This window comes from Parasteatoda tepidariorum, chromosome 10, assembly GCF_043381705.1.
Source record: "Parasteatoda tepidariorum isolate YZ-2023 chromosome 10, CAS_Ptep_4.0, whole genome shotgun sequence".
In the NCBI taxonomy this organism is placed as follows: Eukaryota; Metazoa; Arthropoda; class Arachnida; order Araneae; family Theridiidae; genus Parasteatoda; species Parasteatoda tepidariorum.
The window spans coordinates 74,468,703-74,494,737 of NC_092213.1; the positions used below are offsets into that span (position 1 = coordinate 74,468,703).

The 26,035-nt window shown below is 29.6% G+C and overlaps 1 long non-coding RNA gene across 1 annotated transcript in view; it reads left to right on the forward strand.

Annotated features, from left to right (window-relative positions):
• The window catches only part of LOC139426644 (uncharacterized), a 31,644-nt gene extending 20,554 nt beyond the window's left edge, over window positions 1-11,090 (forward strand). The window contains exon 2 of the long non-coding RNA XR_011637869.1: window positions 10,837-11,090. This is a non-coding gene — a long non-coding RNA (uncharacterized lncRNA). The remainder of the gene's footprint in view (window positions 1-10,836) is intronic.
• Window positions 11,091-26,035: the final 14,945 nt, after the last annotated feature.

Sequence of the window (26,035 nt, forward strand, 5' to 3'; positions counted from 1 at the left end):
ATTTGTGACAGTCGGCGCGAAAGGGTTAACGTTTAAATCATTTGTGTATAGTGGTGACGAAAATAAGTTTAAATGTATAAAAAAAATATAATACATTAAAACATGAACTTACCTACCACTAGAACAAATTTTTACATAAAGTGTAGAAAGTTGGTAGTCCTGCTGTCATTTGGAAGGAATTTTCAGAGGAGAATAAAAAGTTGGTCTCTCTTCAAGTTGACTTCTCTTCAAGTTGACTTCTCTTCAATGACATACCTTAAAAAATTTTGAAATAAGTTGAATCAACACGATATAGCCTTTAACACGTTGAATGCTTTGGGGGTCACCGGTAAAGCCAAGATTATTAGAAACACATAATTCAAGTAAATTTGTAGTTTTTTTTATATTATTATCGCTACTAAAATGGTTTGAAAAAATTAATGCAATATAGAACACACAAAAATAGTTTTATTTATATACACAGGGATGCCGACTTGCTCCGGGCAGCGATTAAGTATTATCAAGTGGTAGTTTATTAATTTTGATTCTTGGTTTAATAAATTCAATGTAGTATATTTTTATCCACCACTATTTCTAAACAATTCATAAGCTTATATAATTCACCACTTTGTTCTACATATTATGCTAAACCTTTAAAAAAACTAGCGAAATCTGTCTAATATTTGCACATTTAGTTTGTAGCTATGTAAAATTAGCGTCGGATTCAACTTGACTGTTGGTTGATTTCAATATTTTTATGCCTCCCTCCCTTCCACCCCTAGCAGAAAAAGTTCCTTGTCCTACTTGGACGAAACAAAATAATAAAGAACGTGACTAATCCAACGCAAATAGGCGCTTTGAAAAAAATGGAAGCAAAATTATTGAAACAACTGTTTCCTAATCCATATGGTGATTCTCTTTATGCCCACCTGCAGGCAAAATACAGCTGTAATAACTTTACAATCTTTTGAAGTGGAAAACTTATGTTCTTATTAGAATACTATTATGATTCTGTCTAAAGAAGCGCAGTTTTTAGTGGAAAAAAATGGTGAATGGTGACGAGGAAGTGTCTAGTGAAATAAAATGATTTACCTTTTGCTCAAAAATGCTTAATTTCACCATTGCTACTTAATTTCACAGGGAGTCTTCCCCCTTTTGTAAATAGTGTAAATATTTTTTCTTAATCTTCAATTTGTTCCCTTTATTATGTATCAACTTGCGATTTATTTTTATGTTTGACTCAGACTTGATTTTATCAATTATTGTTCATTCTGAGATTTAACTTAATGTTAATGCAGCACCTCCCTTCCCTTCCACCACATATTCTTCAATTTTGATGAAAGAGCAGATATCCATTCATGGATAGGTACTCTGAAAAACATGATTAGTTAGTTAGTACTAGTTCTGTCTAGTAGTCTTTATTCTTAATGTCACTCTATAGCAATTTAATGATAGTAAAGTCGAAAGGGCTATAATGTCGTTAAAAAATTATATAATATACCTCTGCAAAATAAACACAAAATTTTTTTCTGAAGAAAAAAATAAAACTTAAATTACTAACAACATTAAATCAAATTATTACAACCCCAGAAAACTTAAATAATACGATAATTCTCAAACATAGAACGAGTTCTAAAACTATTTATTACAAATAATTACATATGTATGACTACCACCTATCATTAAGAATAAAAGTTAATAATGTAAAAGTTAATTATTAAAAAGTGAAAAAGTATACTTCTGATAATTTCAATTAGTGCTAACACGCCTTAGCACTTGATTGCAAGGAAAGAGTTCGTTCGTTCATTGTGCAGAGATGCCAACTGCTCCGGACAGGACAAAATAATTATAATAACGGTTAATATCTACAAAGTAAATTTTGCAAATATTTGACAATTTTTTCTTTTTAAAAGATATAGCAAGACATAACTGCTCAGAAGTGATGAATCATATAAGCCTACGAATTATTTAGAAACAGTGATAGATAAAAATCAACTAAATTGAATTTATTAAACACAGAATCACAATTGATAAACTACCACTTTAAAATATATATTTGCTGTCCGGAGCAAGTTGGCATCTCTGGTTATGTCTTGTTATACCTTTTAAAAAGCAAGCGAAAATAGTCAACTAGTGCCAAAATTTAGTTTGTAGTTATGTGCCGTTTTTTTTTTTNAATCAAATATTTACAAAATTTACATTGTGGTTATTTACCGTTTTTTATTTTTTTTGGCGTGTCCGGAGTAGTTGGCCTCTCTGTTACTGTAAAAAGAAAAAATTAAAAAAAAATTATAATTCTAAAAAATATTTGGAAAAAAAACCCGAAACGCTTCGGAAATCATCTGGTGACTAAACATTCCGAATTTAAAACAAAGTTTTATTTTTAAAAACACTGAAATTTTCAGCGGAAAGCAGATGAAAAGACGCAACTGAAAAAAATAAAACAATTATTAAAATGCTCTGATTTCATTTATTTCTTCTTTTTTGCCATATTGGTGCAGCTGCAAACTTATACTGTTTTTGGGAACGATTTTAAAAAGTGGTTGTAAAACTAATATTATCTAACTCAGAGGTCGCCAAAGTGGTCTATATAGATCCCCAGGGGTCTATTTAACATAAGCGGGGGTCGATCTGAGCCAGGGGGTCGATCCGAACCGGAAGGGTCGATTGGTCGAAGGATTATCAGTATTTTTCAGATCCGTGACAATTAGAAATAAAAGAAGAAGACTTGGAAATATATACAGGTAATCTTCAAAAATTGAGCGACGATTTTAAACTGCGTTTTGTTGATTTGGAAAACATTGACATCCCTGATTGGATTATTGTGCCATTTTCTGCTCAAATTGAAAACGTGGACATCAACCTGCAAGATGAGCTTGCTGAATTATTATGGGGATTTGAAGCAAAGACGCTTTTTAAAAATTTAACAATAAGCAAATTTTGGACAAATATAAATATAATGCAAAAATATGTAAGACTTTACGAAATAGCTCAGCCATTTATGATAGCATTTCCAAGTTCCTATATGGTTGAAGCCGGTTTCAGTCACGTAAATTCAATCTTAACTAAGAACAGAAATAAATTAAATGTGGAGTTTCGAGGGGATTTAAGATTAAAATTGACCAATTTTGAACCCAATATAACGAACCTTGAAGAAAAAAAAACACCAGGCACACCCATGTCATTGATTAAGAAGCAATAAATCCGTAGTTACTTTACTTATTATTTCTACTTACTTATAATTACTTATTATTTCATAAATATTAAGGTATTTATATTTCAACATTAATATATTTTTCATAAAACTATTGTTACACTATGTACTATTACTTTAATAAATGTTCAAAATCATAAAATAAATGTACAAACACAGTATCTAATAGAGTTTTATTTTAATTAACAGAAAATTACTTTTATGGGGGTCGATGGAGATTTCGAAAAATTATGTAGGGGTCGATGATCAAAAAAGTTTGGCAACCCCTGATAACTAATAGATCGTATATATTAATGTTTGAATTATTCACTTTTATAGCTAGTTGAAAAATTGTCTTTTTTCTTCCCTTTTTATACTTTAAAAATCAAGATTCATGCATTACCACGGTTAGCCCGACAGGAAAAGAATCCTAACCCATGATCCTTCTACAACTGAGGATATTTTATGTCGGCACGGGGGTTGGTACGAGCCGGGGGCAGAATTCTTACCAGCCAGCCACTGCTGGGATTCGAATCTGGAACTATGGGAGGCGAACGCTTTATTCCCCCTGACACCAAGACTCCTTTTATACCTATTGTAAATTCTTTTTCGATAATTGTTTAATTATCATTTCAATAATTATTTAATAATAATTATGAACCCTACGAAAACATTCCTGTCGCTTTATGCATCCTTCAGAGAAGCCAACTTGCTCCGGACAGCAAATATATATTCTAAAGTGGCAGTTTATCAATTGTGATTATTGGTTTAATAAATTCAATTTAATAGATTTTTATCCACCACTATTTTCAAATAATTCGTATGCTTATATAATTCACCTCTTTCAATTACATATGTCATGAGTTAAACGCATTATATTTTTTTGGTCGAGACTAGCATCTTAAAATATCCAAATTATTTCTGGTAAGCTAATTCTTAAAGAAATTTGTCAGATTGTAGCAACTCTGATTTTATCATTAAGTACGTAGCACTATCATTATGCAGTGATAGCCATAGATACTTTATTCTTCAGAAAAATAAGTAAAATAAAAAGCTTTTTTTTACCAGTTCTTTATCTTTTCAAAACAAATTGCTGTAATATATGTATGTATAAAGCAGTGATAAATGAAAAATTACTTTTTTTTCAGCATATATTAAGATTGTCATAATATTATTGGCAACCTTGTTCTAAATTAAATAAGAGTTTATTAATCCAAAGTATCACAACATTTACATTTCCGTATGACATAGATCTGAGCCGTTCGCCACTATCGGTTGGGCTGGGTTATTGAACTTTGAAAATAATCACCTGATTTATAGTTTTTTTAATATCAAGAAAGAGATCGGTTATGCAAAGAAAAAAAAGGATAAATTAAGATCGAATCTTTATTCCCTGAAATTGTTTATTATGCTGTCACAGAATTCTTACTCACATGGTAAATTTAACAATCGATCGAAATATTATTTTGCAAAAAATTCAATTTATTTATGTCTAACTACCAGAATATTTTATTAATTCTAAGTAAATGTATTTTTAAACTCAACTCTATGTGTGAACTCCGCTATTCTTTATTAGTCAACTTTTATAAATTACAAAAAGTGTTTTCTTAGTGCTAATAAAATAATTATTGAAATGATATGTAGACAAATGCAAATTTTTATTAACACGTTCACGCCGGGAAAAGTGAAAATACTGGTACGGGAAAAGAGAAAATGCTGGTAGAAGAACTATTTCAGTATTAGATAATATTCGGGATGAGTTAATCGATTCTCAACAATAACAATTCACTGTAAGGAAATTAATTTATCACGGCGAAGAAGCATTTCAATGTAAAAATTGCATCCGTTAAAAACAATTGGTAGTTATGGATTTTTATTATTCCTGGAAAAAAATTAAAATATGAAATTTATTTGTTACCAGTTTTTACTCTTTTTTTTTCTTTTTTTTTTCTTTCCTCCAAGCCCTGAGCATGTACCTAGGTTATGAAAACCCTTAACCATATAGCCCAGGACTTGGCCACTGGTCCAGCTCCACTCCAACCTAAATATTAAAAAAAAAAAAAAGAAAAGAAAAAAAAAACAGATTTTACTGAAAGTGTGGAATTTAAGAAGAAATAAGACAAAAAAAATATTATACATGTGAAATGGAAAGTTATTAAAATTTTAATAGATAGTCATTATCCGCTAAGAAGTTTTTACTCTGGTGCGCCGCCAAGATGAGACAGTCTAGCGTGACCCACCGGTGGGTCACCCCGGCGTGAACGTGTTAAACACAATAATACAACTAGCCGATCTTCCACATTTACGTCGTTTAAATTAATTAGCTATAATGTTACTTAAAGTCATAATAAATTGAATTTATTAAAACTGAAATCAAGCGTGAATGCGAAAGTTTTGCTAACAATATTAAGTGTAAAAATGAAATCTTTCGGAAAATCCGGAAAAAGTCTAAAATGCATAGGTGTAAAATGCATGTGGAAATTATAAATCAAGTTGCATAATGACCAAATACTCTAGAAATTATCAAACTTTAATGATCAAATAAAGTCTGATAAATATTTATTTCCATCTTCTGTCTTTATTCAAGTTAATTTAACTCAATTATATCCACCTGCTGGTTGTTATTAAAAAAACACAAGAACATAGATTTTACGAGCAAGCTTATACCAGCTATACATATTGTATTAATATTTTGTACAATTATTCACGTTAATTTAACCCAATAATTTCCACTAACTGGTCGTTAAAAGAAAAACACAAGAACAAAGATTTTACGAACAAGCTTATACCAGCTATACATTTTGTATTAATATTTTGTACAATTATTCACGTTAATTTAACCCAATAATTTCCACCTACTGGTCGCTATTGGAAAACACAAGAAGAAAAAGCTATACCAACTATACATTTCGTATAATTATTTAATATTTGAGCTAAAAACTTGAGCATTGCTTTGATTTCAAATCTAAATATAAATGTTTATATTATTACTATATTATAAAGCAGATTGCACCATGTTGTTTATGTAAAACCTCAGTAATGAAAAACTTGTACTACCACTTTTTCTATTTTAGAAAAAAAATGAACAGGTCTTTTAAATAGCTAATTAATGAATTAATTTCAAACTTTGAATAAATGTAAATATTTTGTATATATAAATCGAAATTATGTCCTAATAAATCAAGTTGTTTATCAATTTTAAATTATGCATTTAGTATTAGTAATTTTATATAATTTAGTGCTTACATTAGTTTAAATAGGAGTTTAAAATAATTTGAGTGCTAACGGTTAATGATATTTTGACTTTTTGAACACTTCATGCCTCGAGAACTTATTAAGAGATTTAAAAACGTTTTGCACACAATTATAATACTCTTTAATCCTAAGATTATTCCATTAAAAAATGTCTAAAACTTATTATTGTATTGTTTCATTACTTGTTTTATAGTTATTGTTAATGGTTGAAATAAAATTCAACTATTTAATATGATATTTTTTACGTTATTTTAAAATATGTAATTTTAAATTACAAGATGCAAAATTTGAGGAAAATTGAAAATTATAAACATTTTCAATTTTGTACCTGGTATTTGTTCTGTAGTTGAAGTACGAGGAGTAGAAATCTATTGATAAATAATTTACGACTTTTAAACACCGCAGCAAAAGATAACACTCGAAACTACAAATTCTACGAGTTCATAAAAAATGCCCCCTAAAGGGGCAACAATGAGGATTTTTTTTTTTATACCCCTAGTATGTGAAACAAGTACGAATCACACAGAAGATGAAGGAAAAAATATCCAGACGCTTCAAACTTCCGTTCTAAATCTCACCTGTCCGGAGTTTCCCAGAACACTACTTCCGCATGAAGTTCTTTTTTTATGTCAAACGTTTTTGTTAAATCGTTTGCTGAAATCGTACTTTTTTTCCCATATTGCTTTCCAAGTTTGAAATTCCGAGGTATTTCTTTCGATGATTTCATGTGTTATCAGCTTTTGCTTCGTTTCGAAAAAAGTATTCTTTTACATTTGCGCATTTAAAGTTACTTCGTGTGCTATTCTGAGAAGAAAATTAAGACTTTTTTTAAAAAGAATTTTTATGTATTTGAGATTCAAACGATAAAAAATGTAACGTTATTCTTTTCATGCCACTAAAAAAATGGCGCAGTTTTTCCTCATTATAGCATGTTACTATAACTTTCTTTTTTAAAATATATTCTTTCATCGATTATTAAGTAAGATTTTTTTTTTAATTTTATCGGTTGAAAATTGCTTTAAATTATTGCTTAATATTTCTTTTATTGAAATATTTTTGATTGAACAAAGAACTGAGATGCTAACTGCTTAGGATTTGGCAAAATATTTTCAAAATAAAAACAGTAGAGAACTAACTGAAACTTGTAGATTTACAATTAATTCTATTAGTTTTTAAGAGTCTCAACACGGTTTAACTGTAATCAAATGGCGTATTGCGTAAACTTTTGTATTATTTAGAAGTAGTGGTGAGTAAAACCTTATAAATTTAGTTTACTAAATCAAGAATGATACATTAAAAGACTACCATTCACGTCCGCTGTCCGGAGCAAGTTGTCATCTCTGCATCAGGATCAAAAGAAATGAAAACTTAAATTATTTGCTACATTTAGGTCAAAAATTTTGCACCTAACTAGTTGTTACATTTCAAAGTAGGTGGAGTCATAAATAAATTCCGAAGCTGTTTAGTGGATCGATAACAGTAAAATTATACTACTAATGAATTCACGATTCATTAGCTAAAAGATAGTTATATTCGATTACTAGAGAATACTGGTGATGCTGAATACTACTGGTGATACTGGAAACGTCATTCCAAAATGGGGCGGCAAAGCAGAGGCAATTACAAAGCAGAGATGCCAACTTGCTCCGGACAGCGAATAAGTATTTTCGAGTGGTAGTTTATCAATTGCGATTCTTGATTCAATAAATTCAATTTATTAGTCTTTTATCCACCACCATTTCTAAATAATTTGAAGTGTTATATAATTCACCACATAAGTATAGATAAGTCACAAGAGGGCAGTAGACCTTCTACAAGATAAACTTAAAGAGGTAGAAGTTTGGTGCTCCAAATGGAGAATTAAACTGCATCCAGACAAAAGTAACCTGATCATAATTAACAACAAGAAATACAACTACAACTCACACTCAATTGAATTATTCAATACTAAAATAATGCCAGTCAAGCATGCCAAGTACCTTGGTGTCACAATCTCACAAAATCTAAACTGGAGCAAACATATCAATGAAACCATAAGAAAAGCTAAAGGTGCGTATTTCGCACTAAAAGCAATTCTCAATAAAGACTCAAAACTTAACTTAGCCAATAAAAGAACTATATACTTACAGGCTATTAGGCCAATTTTAACTTATGCCTGCCCAGCGTTAACCACAATCAGTAACAATTTAAAAAACAAACTATCAAAAACGGAGGGCAAAATTCTCAGATACATGACCGGTGCCCCTAAAGCAATTAGCAACAGACTCTTAAGAAAAGATCTCAAAATAGAGGATATTAACTGCTATATGGCTAAACTTAATACAAAATTCTTCAGCGACGCTAGAGAGTGCAATACCTCCAATTTCAAGCAAATCTTTAACCTTGATCTCATTAAGGAAAACAGTAATCATAGTCCACTAACGGCATTCTTATTATCAGACTGCACAATCTCAAAGTTATATAAAAAATAAGATACATATACACACACAGCATACCACTGGACTATGGCAAACCCGGTGAAGGAGTAACTCCGATTTCGGGGTCCGATCTGGGTAAGCCATAGCTCCATTAACTTAAGTACAGTGAGTAACCCGGTACGAGTGGTGATACCAGGACGACCGGGTCACTGTTTTAACAGAGCCATTACTGTATATAGGACATATGTAGTATAACATAAATTTGTAAATAATAATGTAAATATTTTTGTAAATACTTTTAATTCAATTTATATCATATCAACTCATGTTATCATATCCAATTGTTGTTATTTTGTTTTTCCTGTTTCTATTTTTAATGTTTTTAACGATGGGGGAACTCCCCCTACATTTCTGCTAACATATGACTTTACCCAATGACCTGAGAGCATAATGCTACCCAGTATAGACGAATCGGTAAGTGGCGCTTCGCGCCAAACACCGAGCTACAATCCATATCAAGCATCAAGCAAGTATAGATCAGTCATGCTATAGATAAGTCATGCTTCGCGCCAAACACCGAGCTACAATCCATATCAAGCATCAAGCAAGTATAGATAAGTCATGCTAAACCTATTAAAAAAGCAAACAAAATTAATCAATTATTTGTAACTTTTAGTTTGTAGTTATTATGTACCGTTATTTAACGCTAGATTTGCCTTTTAATTTCAATTAGAAAAGCAATGTATATGATGACACAATTTCTTAGAATTTTGCACAACATATAATTTTTTTATTGTTAATATTTACTGATAACTTGCTATATAACTGTAAATAACATAAAAAAAATATTAATTTTAAACAAATTTCTTTACACATTATTTATACTTTTACAATCCAGTCATTTTGACTGCTTTTGGGCAATATTGGTATATACTAAGTTTCAGTCTTTCTAGTGTTAAATTATTTTGGCGTGTGCGGAGCAGTTGGCATCTCTCTGACAAAGGTCTTCAAACGTAGCGACTAATTACTCACAGAGAGACTATACATTAGTAATTATTAATGTTTCAAACAGATCGTTAAAAAAATTATCAGATTTACTACGATAAAATGCCAGGAAAAAATCAAAATATGATGAACAAGTTTTTTAAAGGCTATTGAAGTAGGTCTAAATTCGGCTTAATAAGCATAATAAGAATTTACTTGATACTGATTTTTCAACTGTGTGCCTGAGGCTGCTCTAAATTGAAAATTATTGGTAAATCATACCTGCCAACTTTCACTCTTTCCGAGAATGGATTTTCAGAGTGGTTGTAATACAATAAACGAAAAACAATCTGACTCAAAAATATTATTTATATTTTGATCACGTTGAAATTCGCTTGCGCAAGGATTATTATGCTTTGATATATTTATTGTAATTATTTATATGTAATGGTGGTTAAACTGATTTATAATTATCATTATAATTCAAAAAGTTAATTGGAATAACCTGAGTATTGCTACCACTTTAAATATGAAAATGAAATCTTCCGGAAAATCCGGAAGAGTTGGCAGGTATGGTAAATACGTACAACAACAAGCAACTGTATTTCTCCTTATTTTGCTGTAAAAATGTGACATTATTTGACATTAACAATACAATTAGATAGATGAAAAGATCTTAAACACGGCGTTCCGTTTCAATGGCTATAATACACCGTGCAGTTAATAGGCATAAATTAAAACAAATTACTAGTATTTAGCTGATCAAAAAGCAACATTAAACACGCAATGACATAAAATTTGACAAGAGAGCCTCATAACAGACCGAAATGTTAAAAATAATAAAAAAAATTTACGTAATGTTCTGAATTCGATGAAAGGTTGTTCTTGCATTTATTATATTAGAACTCGACCCTGACCATTCAACACTTTAAACAGAATGATTAACGTCCCCCATGCTTGTATCTCTAACAGACACGGAAGAAAATAACAAATTTGTTTTTCTTTTAGATGACAAGCGGCAGAGAAGAAGGAAAACCAACATACATGGAACAATTGTCACTGAAGGTCGGGCTGATTTGGATTGACTTGAAGAATGAATATATATTTTCTGAGATAATTTTACTTTTTTTGTTGATCTTCAATTTGAAACTGGAGTTATTTTTACGGGAATGTTACTTACCTTACCTAGAGAAGAGAAAAAGCTGATAGTAAACTGTAACATTTTCATTCTTTTTTCAACAGAAATAAATAAGTTTTCACTACCACTTTTTTTTAATTATAAAATACACATTATTTATGAAAACTCATTAATACAACTTCTAATATTAGCCAGTTCAAAAAGTGCGCTTATTAAGTTAAAATAATATTTTCAGGGATGCTAACTTGCTCCGGACAGCAAATGTATATCTTAAAGTTGTATTTTATCAATTGTGATTCTTGATTTAATAAATTCAATTTAGTAGATTTTAATCCACCACTATTTCTAAATAATTCGTAGGCTTACATAATTCACCACTTTTTTTTATTACTTAAGCAATGCTACACCTTTTGAAAAGCAAGCAATAATAGTCAAATATATGCAAAATTTACTTTGTATTTAATTACCGCTTTTTTAATTATTTTGGCGTGTCCGGAGCAGTTGGCATCTCTGTTAGACCCGTCTTTAGCGTGTATAANTATATGCTTAATTTTTGTAAGAATAGTGGTGATCAAAATCATTTAAAAATTAAATTTATAAAAGAAAATATAGTATATATTTACTACCACTTTAAATATGAAAATAAAATCTCCCGCAAAATGCGGGAGAGTTGGCAGGTATGGCTTAAGCAATGCTTCACCTTATAAAAAGCAAGCAGTAATAGTCAAATATTTGCAAAATTTACTTTGTATTTATTTACCGTTTTTTTTTTAATTATTTTGGCGTGTCCGGAGCAGTTGTCAAATCTGTATTTTAATGCATGAAAAATTATCGATTATCAGAGAATCCTATATATAATCAGCAATTAACAGAGCTACGCTGAAGGTATTTCAAAAGTTCTGAAGCATTGTAGCCTACGGCTTCAACGTCGTATTTACTCTTTAGATTTAAATCAAATCATTTCACTTATAAATTTATTTATCTCATAAATTTCGTTTTAATTCTTGGATTTATAAATTTTATTTAATGTGATTTTGACTACCACTAAATGCAAATAAATCAATCTTATATATAGGTGCAAATTATGGGAACGAAACTAAGTGTAAGTTATAACAATTGTGTGAAGTTAATTTTAATTAGCTACAGTTACTAATTTAATGTCGTTAATTTAATCTTGTAAAATAGTTCTTCGAAAAAAAGCATAAGCTGGCTGTATTGGCTGCTAATGAAAGTTTTATAAAAATTCTATAAATATGTAAAGTTACTGGTTTAGTATCCACCACTGGAAGAAGTGATTCTCAAATGTTGAAGATAGTGGATTTTACAAGCAAATAAATATTGAAGAGGTTCATGCAGGTCACAAATATTTTCATTTTCTCACAAATATTAAAATTGAAGCAGTTTTACTCGCAGGTTCTTTTTTTTGCTGTTAAGTAACAACCATGGTTTTTTCAAAATAGTGATAAAAGCCACATAAAGATATGATATGCTACATTAAAAATTCGGGAAATTGTGCTTTACAATAAAAAAAATTTCAAAAGTGATAAATATTTTTAAGGATAATTTATGTTTGGTTCTTTTTTCTATCTTGTGTACTGTATTTATTAAAGTACATGTATTTATTAATTGAAGTGCATGTATTAAAACAACAGTTTGTACAAATTTGCCAAGAAATATATTATTTATTGTTTTAAAGATATTTTATACTTTTTTACCTTCAAATTTGAACATTTATTTTAATTTTAAATTATAAGAGATAGGGTTTCTTTAAAAAAAAGTGTTCTTGTCCTGACCCATATTATAGGGCTACAGTGATTACGTCTTTAAACTTATTATTTCACTATTATTACTTATAAAAAAGCAAGTAAAATCAAAATGTTACTCATTTTAGCAAAAATATACTGTTCTAAGAAAATAATCATTAAAATAACTAATTCTTATATTGTTAAAGCCTAATGTATACGTAAATACAATTTTCTCCCATTTTAACGATAGCTTTTTTAAAAATATTTAATAAAAATTAGTAATTATTATGAAAACCTTCTATATATAAAAATGTGATGATGGTACATCAAACTTGATGAAATATTGTTTCTTTAGATTGATGCATTGACAGCTGACCGGTTGTTTTGCTTAAAGTCGCATGATTGCCAAAACGTCAGATTTCACTCTAATGTAGAGTTGCCACAGGTGAAAAAAAAATGCAAAAAGTGGCGATTAATATTTTTCTAAATGATATTAATATTAGCAACTTTTTCTAGCCTGTTTTTTCAAGTATACTATTGAAAGTAAATGCAAAGAATGTTTGTGTTTTAAATAATATTAATTATCTGAAATATAAGTAATAGTAGTAGTTAATATTGAATAATTAAAGTAAGAAATAAACAAAAATGAAATGAGTTTCTTCCATTTTTTACATTTATTGTAAAAAGTGGAATATATAAAAAGTATTTATTTTACTTTAAAAGTGAAATATATAAAAAGTATTTATTTTACTTTTTACATATTTGCCTGTGGCATCTATATGTGGCAAGTTCTTAGATAACTTTGTTGGTGGCAAAGAAAATAAGACTAAGTTTATTAAATTTAATAAATTCCTGACCACCCCCTTTATGTCATTTTCTGCAGAAAATATATTTTTTAATGAGACCTGTGCCATGCCAGACTTTTGAACGTTACAGTGGTATCTTAAAAAAAAAGGAAATTCCTGCCAGAATTAGCGTAAATGTACTATTACAAAAATACTCAGTTATAACAATGAGTTCGCAGCATTCTACGCCCATGTGTCCACACTATCCACTTGAAATCTCCAGTCATATATATATATANATCCACTTGAAATCTCCAGTCATGTATATATATATATATATATATATATATATATATATGATAGAAGAATACTAGAGTGAATAAGTGGTATATTTTTCTGTCATCAAATGACACTCTACCTCAAGTGCAAAAATATATATTATTAATGTATTGTGGAGACGAGTACTATTTTGTTTCTTCAAAATTAAATATATAAGGAAATATTTATGCTATCATATTTTACTTAATTGTGAAACAAAAAGAACTGTCTATTAAAATATTCATTATAAAAACATACAAATTTTTCTTAATTGTGAAAGAAAATAACTGTCTATTAAAATATACGTTAGGCACAACTGAATTAAATGCTAATTTCATATGGGATAACAGAAATCGGTAAGAGTACATATTTCAAGGAGAAAAAAACATTACAAGTTCTTTATATACTTGTTGATGAATTCATAAAATGATTAAGTAATGAAATTTTGATAAGATTTTTAAATAATTTAACCTTTCTTTAAAACCCATTACACGTCTTATTTTTTTCTGAGTCAGTTAGATAATAGTAAAAAAGGATATTGTTAATTGACTGAACAGTCTTATTAATTCAGAAATATGCTTGAGAAAACAATGAAAGATAATTTTTTCCCCTTTCAGATATCAGACAATTATAATTGAGAAACGACAGTCTCAATGTTTGGAAGGAATGGAAAAATCTCTTGAAATACGACAGCAATTGCAGAAATATTTTACATTTTCGAAAATTGTAATCATTATTTTAAATGAGAAATGCGAAAGTTACTATGGCGTTCTCCGAAAATAATGAATATGTGCATATTTCAATTTATTTTTATTACTGAAAAAAAAAGACCAACGATCCCAGATACTTTTTACGAAATGGGAAAAGCTCGTAACGACGTTTATGCTCTTAAAATTCGTTATGAAGAACAATTCACTCGTGTTCACCAGAATCCAATATTAATAAGCAAATATAAATTGACGAAATTCGACAGCTGTTGCTGAAATATTATGTCCATAGTAAAATTCTGTTCGCGAAAAATGGTTGGAAAAATTAGTCGTTAAATTTACTAAAAACGATTAGATATGAAAATATAAATATACATATTTGGATCTGAAATCAACGCACAAAGCTTAAAAAAAAAAAAAAAGAAAAGTGATAGATAAAAGAAAGAATTATCCACTTGGTATAAACTAATACCCACTACCACTTAATCATAAAACAAATATGAATAACTTTTTAACGCTGGGAATTAAAGGCTTATTTGATAGTAGTAGTCGCATATATTTTATCCGTCTAAAAATAAGCTGAATATAAAAAATGGCCAGTTTTTCCCTTACACTAGTAATTAACGACCAAGTAACATAATTATAATTTTACCTTGACGTTATTGAACTTTTTGTTCATTAACCCTTTCGCGACTGACGAATCATTTATCACACCTGCCAGCTCTTCTGGATTTTCCGGAAGATTTCATTTTCATATTTAAAGCGGTAATAAATATATACTATTTTTTCTTTTATAAATTTAATTTTTAAATGATTTTGATCACCACTATTCTTACAAAAATTAAGCACATATATTAATATGCGTTACTATCATGGTTGTCAACTAAGTTAAATTTCAGATTTTTTGAAAAAACCATTAATTGTGACACCGCAGGATTCAACGAAATTTTTACTTTTGAAAACTTAAGAGAAGACGTAAACCTCAGACCGATGGCAGCTCATTTTTGTAGTGACGTAATTTTATCTAAAATTCAAAATATTTAATTTCCTTTTACTTCAATTGCAATCCAATTACCAGAAAGAACCACCCCAAAGATCAAAATTCAAGACGAATGGGAAAAAGGCCGCCAGAGATGCCAACTTGCTCCGGACAGCAAATATATATTTTAAAGTGGTAGTTTATCAATTGTGATTCTTGGCTTAATATATTCAATTTAGTAGATTTTTATCCACCACTTTTTCTAAACAATTCGTAGCCATATATAATTCACCACTTTATTGTATTTATGTCATGCTATACAATTCAAAAAGCACGCAAAATTAGTCAAATATTTGCAAAATTTAATTTGTAATTATTTACCGTTTTTTTTAATTATTTTGGCGTGTCCGGAGCAGTTGGCATCTCAGAGGCCGCTAACGGCCCCAGGCGCCCAGATAAATGTTGATGATGATGATGGTTGTCAACTTAAGTTTTCTCAAATACAACGTATTTGTTTGCTTAAAATTGAAGTTTTAATTCCATTTTAATACCACTGGGAAAAATTATAATGAAAAGGATTAAAAGTTGGCAGGTATGCATAAATGTATTCGTAAGAAATCAGTATCAGGATGTTTAAAAACAAAAAGTGGTAGTATAAGTTTGGGTATGGCTAATTTGACAGACTTGTTTTTGCTTTCACTTTGACACATCCCTTCCATGTGTGTTAAAAGTATAACTATACAATTTGTAACTAAGCAGTGGTGAATTAAATAAAGAAAACTATCACTACCACACCCACAAATAAACTGCTATAAAAATAGTTTGGTTGCCTGTTTTATCTTTTTTAACCTGATTATCGCCACCCTGTGAATGCATATTTGACACACCCATCTCAAAAAGGTTATAAAAGAAAATTGTGTTAACAGTAATCCAACAGTTATCCTGTCAATGTAACAGTTATCCAGTTAACAGCAATAAATTTGTCACAGACTTACACTGTTGCCACAATAAAAAAAAATTAATAAATTTATTTTAAAACTTATAATAGAAACTTGAATTGTTTCTTTATTCTATTGACGTAAGTTAAAGAGGATCTAGTTAAGATCTAGTTGTTTGCTTCATGTGATTGTTTCTTAACCATCTATCTAGAAAGATCCTTGAACTTTATTTGACAGTTAGAGAATTCAACCAAATAAATAATTGGACACGTTTTTTTTCTATAAAAGATTTTCGGAATTACAATATAAACTATCCAATATAAAACAGATATTTCCTGGATGTTATTTATCATTGTTAAAGTTATTTTCTGTTAGTAAATGAAGTATACTTGATGAAATATAATTTCTTACACAAAAGCAATTTTCCACATGGATTTGCAGTTTTATTGGATTTTCATTTTACCATCTAGCATACTAGGGGAAATGCTCTGACTGCTGAATGTCATATAAACCACTTTTTTTTTCTTTTAGGAAAAAATTTACTTTTATAAACATGCTGTGCATGTATTCAAAAGTGAATATTCCTTGGCTGAATGATTTTGATGGAGAAAGTTTAGTTTTCAGATCGCCTTAAAAGTGAAATTGGTTCAAGGTTTGATAAGCTTCAATAAACAGCGACACGCGGATGGAAATAATCTTTCGCCTGGGGCCACCAAAACGAAATAATAAGCCGCACTTTCGTTATTATTGCGTATTATGGAAATACAATGTTGTGGCTATATATTCTCCTCTGTAATCAGTTTCCGACAAAATTAGAGCAAAAAAAAAATTTTTTTTTTGTAGTAAAAAGATCTACAACTTAGAGAATGCTTTACCGTTTGAGAAAAGTTTCATGACAGATTCTATTTTACATCTATCAGCTTTTTCAAAATTTAAAGTTTAGGGAAAAGTTACTCCAGGTAAACCAAATGCAAATCATGAAGTTTCAAATGATGTAAAAATACTTCCAAAATATCAAAATACAAAGTATGGCGGATTACTTCCCAACTGCATAATAATAAATATTGTAACCATATTATGTCAGCATTTTTATACTTTGAAAAAACAAAATCAAGTTGTTCTCCTTAACGAAACTACCCCCATTGTCAAAAGAGCAAAATTTCTTGGTCTGGTCATAAACAGTAAATTTAATTGGAAAGATCACGTCAAAACAGTTATCAACAAAGCAAAAGCAGCCAGCCATAAATTACAAATCTCTCTTCAGAACTCTAAAATGGAACCAGACTCAAACGCTTACTCTAGATCTCAATGATCCGTCCCATCCAAACATTATGCATCTCCAGCTTGGTGTAACATTTCCATATCACTCCTAGAGAAACTCAAAAGATGCCAGAATAAAATACTCCGAAAAATAACTCAAACAAGATGGTTTATCCGAAATAAGAACATACATCGCGATCTGAACATAGATTGTCAAGAATAACAAATTGCAAAGCTAAATTGCAAATTTTTTGAAAAACCATAAATTGAGACACTGCTGGATTTAACCCTTGCCACTCGAGAGGTGACTGTCAGTCACCACTGTCACCTATAAATTATCCACCAAATTGTGAAATTTTTTTCACCTTAATGTTTAGTTACCACTTCATTCAGTGATATCTGGGTATTATGAGGTAAGTTTGTAAAAAATCTTTAAAAATGTTAGTGGTTGCGTCCTATTTTTTAACTGTTGAAAGGACTTCGAGTGCAAAGGGTTAATAAAATTTTTACATTTGATAGCTTGAGAGAAGACATAAACCTCAAGCCAATGGCAGCTTATTTTTGTGGCGACGACACTCTTTATCTAAAATGCAAAATATTTAATTTTATTTTCATTCTAATTTGCATTCCAATTACCAGAAAGAGTCACCTTAAAGATATTTGTCATGGAGGATTTTTCTCCTGTCTGTTAAAACGCCCTCTGAAGTTTGATATTTTTTCTGATATTAGTTTTTAAATCTTAGATAATGGCACAAAGGTTGAACAACATACGGAGCAAATTTTTGGTGCATTTATGCAAATATTTGATATTGTCTAAATCGGATGAGAGGATTTCAAATCTAGAATTAATTTAGTTCCGAAAACTACAGATTTTTTTTAAAATGACAATTTTAGTCTATTTTTTTATTGAAATGTACAAATTAAAAACGTTATTTATAAAATGGATCGACATATATAAAATGTTGCAAGAAATTTCTAGGGAAGAAAGGTACATGGGTTCCCAATCTGAAATTATTTTTGTAAATTTGAAATTATTTTTGCTCCGAAAGCTACATTTTTTTTTTAAAAGTGACATTTGTAGTTTATTATTCATCAAAATATACAAGTTAAAAACATTATACGTAACAGGGCGTAGCGTAAATGTTTCAACTATTTTCTAGGCGAGTTAGGGCACAGGAACGCATGCGCGGAAATATCGTTTCACGAGGCTTGAAGCTCTTCCCTATTATAACCTGCTCAGAAGCACGCATAAAAAATAAAAAAATCATAATAGGGAAGCATTCCTAGCTGCGTGTGACGATAATCGATGAGATTAAGTCGATCAGATTGTTCTTGAAAAATCAATGAACAATATTTTTTTTTGAAAATTGATAACTTAGTAACTGTTTTATCGCTTTCATTCAAATTTCGATTTTTGTCTTTGAGAAATGCATTCTTAAAAATAAAGTGAAAATTTGTACACTTTACAGTTTAAAATTATTTCAACTAATATTAAATAAATTAATAAAAAATGATAACGAATTTTTAAAAATTGTTATTTTAGAGAAACAATATTTTGATAAACGAATTTTATAGCAGTAAGCAAAAAAATTTCGAGTTTTATAACGAAATACGCAAAAAGTGCATAGGGGGTTCAAACTTTCGATTGCGTTCCTGTATAAAATACATATTTTCTATGTGGCGGCAACCATCCATATTTGANTAAGTATATTTTATAGGATATATACTTTCTTTATAATGCCATTACATATTTCTATTAATATAAAAAGTTTCAGGATTTTATGAACGGAAATTCGGGATTTTATGAACTGAAAAATGACAGTTTTCGTGAGAATGACCCATATATATATATATTTATTCAGAGAAAATGAGTTTTTGTGTCTGATTTCAACTCGAATAAACTCACAGGTGACCGATTTATTTAAATTTAGAAGTTAAATTCTTTCTCTTATACTTCTGAGTGGCAGTCTTCATGAAAAAGAAAAAAATTGGTAATGAAAATATAAAAAATTTTATTATCCTTTAAATTTTAATAAAACTAATCAATGTCAGTAATACATGTATTTTAGTAATACAAATATTACGTGGATAATTTTATTTTGACCTTCGTAGTAGGTAAAGAAAAAAATCAAATGAGTCATTCCGGCTATAACTAAATTAAAAACGAATTAGTTTGAGATTACTTCCTGTTCTTTACTCTGATTGTAGCCAGCCTAGACTTCTTACTTCTGCATTCAAAAGAACAAATTTAATAAACTTTTGATTACATTAAGTTTAAAGCTTAATTATTTTGCTTTAAAAGTACACTTAATTCAGCCTAAAATTTTATATTTCTTGATTTGTTTCAAAAAACACTTGTAAAATTTATTAATTTCTTTAATAAAATATACTTTATGAGAAGAAGGGAATAAAAGAGAAATTTCAGACCTTCAGGCATTCATTGATTTGTTTAAAAAAAATATTAGTAATATTTAATAATTTCTTCGATAAAATGTACTTTATTCAATTATGAGATGAAGGGATTAAAGGGAAATTTTAGACTTCGTACATTTCTTGATTTGTTTCAAAAAACACTTGTAAAATTTATTAATTTCTTTAATAAAATATACTTTATGAGACGAAGGGAATAAAAGAGAAATTTCAGACCTTCAAGCATTCATTGATTTGTTTAAAAAAAATATTAGAAAAATTCAATAATTTCTTCTATAAAATGTACTTTATTCAATTATGAGATGAAGGGATTAAAGGGAAATTTCAGACTTCGTGCAATTCTTGATTTGTTTCAAAAAATATTTGTAAAATGTATTAATTTCTTCAATAAAATGTACTTTATTCGATTATCAGACGAAGGGAATAAAAGGAAGAAAGAAATATAATGCCTCCCTCTAATCCTTAAGATCAAGACCAAGAGAGAGAGAGTAGCAATTCCACATTCCTAAGTCCTTGAACTTGACCTTTGTTTCAGCGGTCTTCAGTCATCAGGCAAGTGCAAAAGCAAGGGGAGGTGTTCTCGAGGTAAAAAGTCGTTTTCTGGAATTACGGGGTGGATAACGGTGCAGCAGTTAATGAAAATATTGTCTTTCCCTAGACTGGTATCAGGCTAGAGGGGGCGTAATTAAATTGAAATCTAAATAACCTCGCCCTTATTTTATGAGGAGTCGAGGCACCTTTTTTTTTAGCATTTGGAATGCATTCCCCCCTTTGAGCATTTTAAATTGCTCGCCATCTGGGACCTCCCATGCAGTAAAAAGTATATTATGTGTGTGGCAATGCTTTCATCTATCTGTCTCTGAAGAAAACTAGAATTGTATTTTAGATCTCAAAAAAGTTAATGTTTGCCGTACTGGTGTGAATTTTAGAAATTAAGTACGTACTTCCAGAAATTTTCTCTAAATCTTAATAAAATTTCATTTATTTGTGATTGGATATTTCGAGGGCATTTTAATCTACTTTAGACCTGACACGAAATAGCGTAAAGCTAAATCTTGAGAATCATGCATATTTTGAATCCGCTAAAAATATTTTCATTCCGTTTATCGTGCTGTGAAAATTTCTAGACGGTTTTTATGAAAATAATTGAAAGTTTACTTGTTGCTTATCTGTTGTAAATGCAACGCATCACCACAGACATAAAATTAAAATCATAATACGTATTTTTGTTTTATGTCAGTGTTTTTTTTTTCAATACGAATGATTCTTATTTTTAGTTTTGAATGTTAAAGAAATTAGCTTTTGTCTTAACTTTTACGTTTCGATAAGCTTCAGCTTAAAAATGTATAAATACGTATAAGTAAAAAAATTAATAAAAATTAACAGCATTTCAACGCACACAAATCCTTGAAAACATGATCGTTAAAAGCAAATGGGATCGAGATATCTTTAGCTGCCCTCAACTAAAAATTTATTAAAAATATCGCAATATTTATTAGTAAATCATCTATACGTATTATCTCTACTCATACATACTATCTATGCGTATTATCTATTCAATACACTGATGTAAGGAATTAAAAGAATTTGCAGACTTGGATTATCTCTAGAACTACAGGACCAATTTTAATGAAATTTGATATGTTCATACATTGATAATATACAAAACAAATTCAACAATTGTAATACACACGCATGATTGTTCCGTAACACTCGTTGGAGTAGGAAGGTATGAAATAGCGGCTGAAGATTAAAAAAAATAAAAATAAAAAATGGGTTAATAGGGGGTATGGTCCCCTCTTACAGACATACAGGCCTTGCAGTGTGATTTCATACTTGAAATAAGGCAGTTTATCATTCCCTGTTGCAATTGTCCTGAATTGTCCTGTGGCAATTTCATACCTTCCGACACCAACGAGTGTTACGCACGTTCATGCGTGTGTATTACAATTGTTGAATTTGTTTTGTACTGTATCAATGTATGTACATATCAAATTTCATTAAAATCGGACCAGTAGTTCTAGAGATAATCGATCAAGTATGCAAATTCTCTTAATTTCTAACACCAATGTATTATCCTCTACTTTTATAACGCTATGATTTTATATTAATTACCCTCTACTTAACTTGATTTTCGACTATAAATCCAAATTAGAGGTGTAAAGCTATAAATAGAACAAGAGTTATTGTTGTTATATTACATAAAAATCGTACGATAAGTAAAGTAGCTTCTGTACTTCAAAATAATAATAATGAATAAAAAGTAAATACATAAACATATACTTCTAAATATTTTTGTTTCACCATTTCGTTACTAAATGGAGATAATTTCTCTATAAAAGCTTTCCAATCAATCTTGACCTTTTCTCTCACTGTAATTGGAAGATAAAAAAGAACTTTCAATTGTATGTATATCCGATAAGAATATCAGTACAGAAAAATGTAGCAACGAGCCGTCTTTTAAATGTCAACTCTTAAAGAAGACATTGTTATCACTTAGTTGAAGTGGAAATGATTAGATTGCAGTAGTCTAAGGTACCAAAAAAGAATTATGAACTTTTATTCATCGGATTATAACTACACGAGTACTGATAAGGCACTTGAATGAAGGATATGGCACAATTTTAATGGCTATTCAAGCATTCAAGCAGTTTTTTAAAAAACCAGTTTAATCATTTAAAGATATCTCGGTTCATATACACTTGGAAAAAATTTAAATTTTATACCAATTTTGTTATAAAGTCAATATAATATTCTACTCTAATCCGCAGCGGAAAACCCATTTTCATGTTTCTCAAAGGTGCGTACATACACAGCCCATAACTTCCTGAAACATTTGCTAACACTTTTTAATTTTTACAGGATTATGCTCACCCTGTAAACACACATGTACTATTTTTTATGCATAAATATAGAATAGGAATATTTTTTATTAAACCTATTTCCAGATTAATGGTAAACACCCCCCCTAGAAGTGAAATGGCCCCAGCACGGATAAATGTAGTAGTTCGGCGCAGCGAACATAAACTGCGCAGTGGAGGAAAGTAAGAAAGTCATTACGTTCTGCTACTAAACTGCTCAGTTGAAAAATATGAAAGATGTTATTACTTTTGGATTACTAAGTTATAAATTACTTGTTCATAGTAAACCGTGCAGAGGTTCTAGGAGATATTAAGCTGTCACATACATCCTGATGGTCCAAATCAAAATTTAAAAAAAAAAGAAGAAAAAAACAATACAGCTATACTTTTATCTATCATGTTTACAAATTTTTATTAGTGTATCTGGAGAGAAAAGTAATTTTGATTTCAAATAATTGGTTTTAAATTTGAACGTATCACATAGTTATAAGGTGGTACTTTCAAGTGCTACAAAACAGAAATTCTGTTTTTACATGCTTTTCGAAGCTTTTTCGCCAAAGAAAAAAAAAAGTACAGTTTAAGTGCCATATTCTTGTATTAAAGCTATCATTTTTAAACTTACAGGCCTTATCATTTTAAACTTTAATGCCTTATTCCCATTTTTTACAGATTTTTATGAGCCCACATAATGCAGCATTGGAGTAAGTTTTAAAATCTTAAAAAATTGGACAACAAACGCTTTTTATTTTCTCAAAACTGTTGCTTTTCTCCATGTTGACGTTTTGCGCCATTTTCTGAACAAACTATAGAGTTGAAATACTGGGGCACAATATTCTATTTCAACTCTATGGAATAAACATAGAGAGAGATGCCTAAAGACAGGCTAAACTTGATCTAACAGTCATGAATAACTGTCGGAAACTAACATTTATAAAAGTAGCATATTATTCGCAAAAGAGCATCATTTCATGCGACTACAGAGCCATTGAAAAACAGCCTTAATATGCTAATTCTGTGGTCTGCAAACTGTGGCTCACAAACCACACTGCACGTGACATTTTTGAGATTCGATAGCGACTTGTATTTGAATTAAGTGCATGAGTTTGAAGCTGAGTTTCCTGAATACTGAGTTAATTCAAAGAAACTTCTTAAATTTTGCATGTAAAAATAAAAAAATAAAAACAATGCTCATAAAATGACTCCTACTTAATCTTTAAAAAAAGTACAATTACAATTTGTATAATTTAGTGAGTGTTAGTATGTGAAAGTTTGGTTGTTATTTCATCATTGTAATATCAGAAACTCAGGCTCCATAAAAACAACGATTAACTTACATTTTTAAAACAAGTAAGCTATAGAACCTAAAAAGAATTTAGATGCGTTTTTATTTGGATCATGTAACACGTATGCTTAATTACAGAATCTAAAACTATTTAAACTTTTCATTTCAATACAGCGTTTATTTTTTTTTTAATGCTCGTTCCCAATAACGTCTATCTTAAATTAACTGTTTAAACAAAACGGAACGCCTTTAATGTCGAACCGTTCTGATTCTCTCGCACAAAAATCAATGATTTTGCCACTGTTTAGGTAGACCCATGCGTTTCGCTTCCAATACAAAAAGCCAAGATGAATTACAAAAGAAAGACTTAAAATAAATCAGATGGAAAACATACTTTAGTAGCCCCAGTTCGTTAACTTAAAAATAGCCCAAGTTCGTGGGCACATTGAGGAAAGAAACCGTCCATGCTTGAAGTTGAGTCTTTTGTAATCAAATGTCTGTTTCATTTATTGTTGACGTTGGGACAGCAATTTAAGATAGTGATACACACTTCCTTCCATTGTTAGGTCTCATATTAAATGAGGTTCTGAAATATGTTTTATAGTTCCTTTGACTTTCTGTCCATTAAATTCAGGTATCAACATGCAAATGATATGATACTGAATAAAAACAGATAACGTTTGTTTGTCCCAAACACCAAACAAGTATTTTTATTATAAGTCTTAAACTGTTATAGTCTTTGCTATTGATTCCACACAAAAACAATTATTGCATAAAACTTTGAGATCGGCATATTTAGGACCTCATTCAAGCTTACGAAACAAAATATGCATGTTTCATTTTACAAGCTAAAAATAAATAGTGAAATTATTGTGTTACCAGTTATTTTCCTATCTATGTTTCGATAAATAATTAGAAAATCACATCTAATATAATTTTAAACTGTAAAAAATCCTTTCACGTCGACTGTCATTAATACGTGACAGCATAAAACCGTATCAATCAGGGTAAAAAGATGAAACTGGTAACCAAAGTAGTTCTTTACCAGTTTATTTGTGGGCGGGGTTATAATTGTTTGATTTATTTAATTCAACATTACTTTATTTCAAAATAAAATTATTTAGTTATACTCTGAACTAACATTGAATATATATATATGAATAAATTAACAATAATTAAAATAAAGCAAAGTAAGTCTATCAAATTAGCAACTACTACATTTAAGTTACCGTTTTTTATTTATTTACATTCTGATTTTGTACGAATGCTTTTATGATTCACCCGTCCCTAAGGGGTTAAACACAATTGTTGCTTTTATTTTACCACCGTCGTTGAACAGATGATCCAATTTTTGAGCTTACGATTACCAATTTTCAACTCCGTAGCTTTGTAATTCTCAACACGATACAGAAGACAAGGGAAATCCGGGATCAAGTATTGGGAGAAATTTGATTTCGTGGAAGAATTTTTGATGGAACTAACCATCACCTCCTACATCGAGAAGCCTACACACGGTCTTATATAAGTAGACCGCGCAGACTGTTTAAAAAGTGAACCAGTTGTACGCATAAACCCAAAACCTTTTATAAAAGTAATTGAGAGAAGTTTATCTTATATATTTGAAAATTGAATATGTGTAGGTTGAGAAATGAATAAGGCAAACCAGTATACATAAATAAAATAAATTTTTTGTCATATATTTACTACCACTTTCTTATTTTAACTATATTCTGTATTAAATGACTCGTTCAGTAAGAAGATATC